Below are 6,260 nucleotides of genomic sequence, written 5' to 3' on the forward strand. Positions count from 1 at the left end.
AATGACCATTTTAGTTACTCAGGAACCCCGGAATTTATTTAGCCTTAAAAAGATCTTGGGGATTGAATGAGGTTAGCAAATAACATATAGCCGCAAAAATTTTGCTTTTAATTGTGATTTTATATCAGTTTTTTCCTCAGATTCGCAGTTTTCCATGATTCGATACATCAAACAATTGTAAGGGAATATACATTAATTGCGACGAGATAAGACTTGACTTACCCTATATCAAATTGAATTTTGTTACGTTATTTTGATTTTATTAAGACAACAGGCTTACAGAAGATTCAAAGTACTCTTCTCATAAACACCATGTTCTGATCTAAATCCTCTCTGCGCAAAACATCCTAGTCTAATTTCCTAACGATCAGCGTCAAAAATGCCGAAAGTTTAATTAGATCCGCTGAGTTAATAACATCTAGCAGATATATATGTATGTATATAAATTTAGTAATGCGGGATTTCTCCCATTCGGAATGTTCTAACCCAGATTTTTGTAAAAAAGTTGTTGGAGAATGCTCAACGCGTTGCTTGTCGTGCTTGGGGATATTACAAAACTTCACTCTTTGCAATACCAACAATTTTTTTTAGTTCCAATTGGTACTTAGCATCCACTTTCTATACAGAGGAATCGTTAGTACGTACAGAGCAGCTCCAGAGCAGTATTAAGATCGTTCTTCGATGTTTGACAGTTTGGTTTCGCACTATCCTTGTTTAGAACTTCATCATAGCACAAATTCAGAGTTCGATCCCAATTCCAAAAACAATATCAAATACATGGTTTTCTATACGCAAGCAATAGTATTCGAGTCGAAAAGTATTTTAACAAATCCTTCAATCCGTTCGGAGTGGGTTTAAAACTTGTAGGTCCTTCCATTCGTTGTATTACATCAAGGATATACTCAATATATGGGACCAGAAGACAGCATAAACATCCAGAAAATCGCACAAATGAAGATTTCTATATGATTGTGGTCAACATAGTGTAGTGTTATGGGTGGGACAATCTACCATCATAAACTGAGTATTCTTGAATAGTTGCGGAACTTTTTTTGCACCTCCCAAGATAGCACTTAAATCACGAAACCCCTTAAAGATTTATATAAGATTTAATATTTAGAGGAAGAATCTTCTATACTTTATGTCCTATTAGAATGTTTTTCTTGCCTGAAACGTTCTCTAAGACTATTTACTCTACGAGAAAGAAGTCTAATAGCATCCATTGTAGATTGTAGATATTAACCTGTTGAAATAGTCTAACCTTTGAGCCTTAGCTATCTCTCACTCTCGCTCTCACTTTCCACTTTTGCTTTTTTTCTCACAAACCATAATATGTCCCACCATTCCAGCACTGACTTTTTCCTACTGGGTCTCCACTGCAAGTATCAAATTTACGCTTTAAGTACGCTTGTATGTAAATATTTTCACTGCAGCTACATATGTTTCATATGAGAGCATGCAAACAAGCGCAGATACATAATAAAAATGTGGTTTGCTGTAATATAAAGTACTGTGTGTGAGTGCAAAGCGCAATATATTGAATTATAATATATGAAGCGATGTAGGTGGCTATGTGAGCCAAACAAATTTAGTATACGAACCAAGTTCATGTGTCAATACATATGTATGTAAGTTTATACATATGTAATTGTGTATGTGTATGTGTGTATGTGTGTCTGTGTGAGCTGATAAAATATATTAAAAGAGTGTCTCTAAATGTATGCTTAGCACAAACTTTGTTAGTAAACACACTAACTGGGCGCATCTAGCACTTGCAAGTGGCTGTTTTTGTAGATTTTTGTACATATATATGTATGTAAATGTACTTGTGTGTGTGTCGGCATATTCACTTACAACCATTTATCTACACGTAAGCTTGTTATTGATAATAGTACAGCTACATATTCTACCAAGAAAATTGGCATGAGAAAACTTTGTAAGCCAAAGCTGCGGTCAAATAAATATCTTTTTACATGCAACAACAACAACAACACCAACAGTGAGAGTACAAGTTGTGCTACGTATAAATTCGTATAAAGTAAATTGAACTGCAGCGGCTTTGAGGGCTGACCCCAAAAAAAAAAAAAAAAAAAAAAAAAATTGATGAAAGAAAAATATGAAATAAAATATATAGAAATAAGAGAACCTAAACGAAAACTAATAATAAAACAAAATGGCATTGGAAGCATACAGAGACAGATACAAGCCACTGCATTTGAGTTCAAATTTGTTTTCCTAAGTTCACTTTAATATTTACTATTGACTTAATTACAATTTGAGCATGAAATGCCACATCAAAGCAACTGGTGTCAACAGCAGCAATAGCAGCTTGGTAACAATTGCAACACATATATGTATGTATAAATATGGATATAAATATATATTGTATATATATATATATATGTATGTATATGTAGATATGTATGTAGCTGCATATATACTGCAGGCACTTAACAAACGCCTAAATACTTGGCTCAATTAAATGCGCTTTTCTCAATTCCTTATGCTTCATTCATTGCCAAGAAGTGCAAGATGAAAGTCTTAATTCTATTCTGCTGCTTGGCTGGTGTGGGGCTACTTGCCACATCAGCTTATGCGCGTACGGTGCAAAAGGATGCCACATTACACAGGCAGCACGCACAATTAAATCTAAAAAACAACAACAACAATGATAATCGAAGCAACAACAATAATAATCGAAGCAACAACAACAATAATCGCAACAACGGCAACAAACATTTTAGTTTCCACCCCGTTGAGGCTTTAGTAACAACATTGAAGGGTGCAGTAAATGCTTCGAACACATTGGAAACCACATTGGAGCCACCGCACACCACAAAACGAGCAATCACGTTGCATGAAAAACGACCAACTCGTCCGAATAGTAAATTTTTGCGATGGCCCGAGGATGCAAATGTTGCAGTGTTGCAACACACTGAAAATAATGATGAGTTAGAATTGGTGGAGAACACAACCGAATCGCCGAAGCGGAAATTGACCACTGCAGCGCCAAGCAACAATAAAAACAACACCACCAACAACAATAGCACAACACCCGTTGAACACAATAGATTAACCGCTAAGTTGAGGAAGCATAAAAAACAGGAAGCTGCTAATGAAACGCTCGCGGAAATGGAGCAGCAGCAAAGTGGCGCTCAAGTGTCGACGCCAATTGTGGGTGGTGGAAATGTCACGGAGGGAGTTGTGAAGAAAAAGCCGAAAAGACAGCGTAAACAAAAGCAAAAAGGCGAGCAGAAACAAACAAAAGAAGAAAGAGAAAAATTGCAGAATAAAAATGAGAATAATGCGGAAAAAGTCAACGCAAATGGCAAAAATAAGAAGTCATCAAATAAGACAACCAATAAAGTTAAGGCAACGCGAAAACCGCGCAGCAAACCAAAACAACAAACGTTAAAAACACAAAAGAAGCAAAAGACACCAGCAACAACGTCACCTAAGCTCAATCGGAAAGTGAACACCGGCTTGAATAGAAATAGAAATGCATTTTCGAAACGTAGGCCGAAGAAAGCGCAGCCCCTTAGAAGACCTGCAAATAGGAGAAATAGAAGGCGTAATCGTTTTAATGCACCATTCTACAAATTTTCCAGAAGAACACCGAAAAATTTGCGGACCTTTAGAAGATTTCGTAATAGACGTGGTAGAAGACGCAATAGATTCAATGCGCCATTCTTCAGAAGACGTCGCAACAGATGGCGAAATTGAGACGAGCGCATAACCCTTATGTGCTATGCTGATTTCAGCATTTGATAAAATATTTAAAAAAAAATAATAAAGAGCGAATATGTATAGAATATATTGTATAATATTACTATTTTTATACTCTCGCAACAAAAGTTGCTAAGAGAGTATTATAGTTTTGTTCACATAACGGTTGTTTTAGTTTATCATTATTATTTTAATCGATACAAAAGCAAGGCTTCGCCTTCTCACCTTAGCTCATCTCCAAACGGATTTTCTGTTGGCTACTCAGAGGATACTTGGTCTAAAACCGGAAGTCGTGAGCTGCTTGAGTCATATGCAAAGAAATCTTTCCTCACCACTCGCAAGTGAATGCCAGTCAGAAACTTTCCTCACTTGCGTGAACTTCTACATATGACCCTTTTCCCCTCCTTCTACGCCAAATATATATATATATCGTTTCAAATGTAATTTTGTTCAAAAGTGTTCCAAGACAGAAGATTCATTAAGCCGATTTAATTGAAGGAGAATCCTTACCCATTAAAAATTATTATTTCAGGAAGAACTAGTAAAACGAAGCCGACGATCCTCAAGAAAATTGTATTGGGATATGATCGATACTCAGTGCTAGAGGCTTTTTTGATAACTTCAGCGTTGAAAGCGTTTATTGAAAGTGTAGAATTGAAATCAAAGGAACCACCGTATGAATATCATGATTTACTTGAAATAATCATAATCGGTTACCATCAATCGTTCTGCTAAATTTAGAAGAGTGGACACCGAAAGCAACTACAATTGAGCTGATTGATTTTTTAAAACATATTGACCTAACTTCTCTCATTCAGTTCAATTTTAGCATCGTAGCTCTTTCAAAAGTCTTCGCAATGTTTTTTAAGCTTTATCTACATTCTGATTTCTGACTTCAGGTCATAGACAACATAACTTTTGAAATGCAAATGAATCAAAATACCTTCTCTCGTGTTTTCGTCCTTTATCAGTCTCAGAGGTTATCACCTCTATAAGTATATGACGATACACATTTCGCTCCTTTCTTTTATTATATTATGCTTTATATTACTTCATTTCGGAGATCTAGGAGTCAATGTTCTGTTATCCTTGACTTATTTTAACAAGTTAAAAAATCTTGTTTTCTCATTTTCTCTTTTCAGAATAAACGTAAGGGATACATATTGAAGTATGTGGTAAGTGGAATTTACTATTTTAACTTTTTATTATATTTTAACTACTTCTTTCAATTCTAACATTCTGTCATATCAATTTAAATATCTCCAATCACATAGAATTTAGAACAGAACCCAGATTTCAGAATCCCTGTTAAATATGTTGTTTTATCTTTTCAAAAAAAAAAAATAGCCTGCCGTTTATAAGTATATTTTGTCTTATGCAGCTGGTCCCAAACTGGTCTTCTGAAGACAATACAACGTCTATCAAGCCTCCGTCTCTTGATCTTTTTAAGAGTATAAAATTTTAGAAACTTCTAAGCGTTTAGCTTATATCTTGTTTACCTCACTGCAACCAGTTGTTCTATGCTTCCAATCTGAACTCCGATGAAATTAGTGACACCTCCTATTTGATCGATTGGATGATATAAATTGTCATCTAAATAATCTACCGCTCTTCTTCGGTTTCGGCGAATTATAATAGTGTTTGAATACAGTTTTTAACTTGACCATCCTTTATGTAGACTAATGGAGAACTCACGGTATTCCTTCGTAAAGCAAACGTTTTACAGACTTTTACTAGAAAATTCGGCCTAATTATCGCTTTTCTTCCAAGCAAGGATTAACCGGCATTTGTTACCATCATGTCGTCAACAATTGTGTAGAGGCGTAGTTCCGCTAAATAAATTGAAGGTAATATTTTTCGTCGAAACAAAGTTGATGTTACGATGATTTAAGACATTTGAGATGTGGGGAGAGTATCTAAAGGTTCTTTCCAAAAGATGAGACCGTCCCTTTAAATTGCTTTCTTGGACAGTAACTATCCCTAACCGGACCTCCTATCGCTCATTCGGCCCATAAAATTGGCTTTCTTTTAGAACTCGCTTTGTTAATAGGGAAACCAAACTGTGATAGTGATATATTCAAGTGATGGTTGCTGCAAAACCAAGTAGAGTGGTTCTGGCATCTAGTAGACATTTAGAAATTATTCTAGTTCTACAAAAAGTTAGTTTTATTCTTACAAATCGAAGAACTTCGAAGTTTTCTGAAAAATATCAGGAAGGGTCCAATCATTCTTCTTTCAGTAGGAGTTGTCGAGGCTGTGGAGTGGCTTTTGTTCAGATTTTAGAGTGTATGGAAGTTGGGTGTTGGTTCATATTGTGAGTTATATTGACTGAATAGGGTCAGAGAGATCTACTGGCCCCTCTGCCTTTCACTTTAACCGAATGTCAGTGTATGTCGTGAGTTCAAGGAGTGATACATGCACGACCTTAAAGCGAACTGTCGGAGTGGAATGTGGGCAGCCGTCCTTAAGATGGAAATAGTAAATAATTGGCCCGTTCCTACGACAGTCGGGTCTTTTTAATCGGACCAGAACTG

The sequence above is a fragment of the Zeugodacus cucurbitae genome, chromosome 5, assembly GCF_028554725.1.
Source record: "Zeugodacus cucurbitae isolate PBARC_wt_2022May chromosome 5, idZeuCucr1.2, whole genome shotgun sequence".
Classification (NCBI taxonomy): domain Eukaryota; kingdom Metazoa; phylum Arthropoda; class Insecta; order Diptera; family Tephritidae; genus Zeugodacus; species Zeugodacus cucurbitae.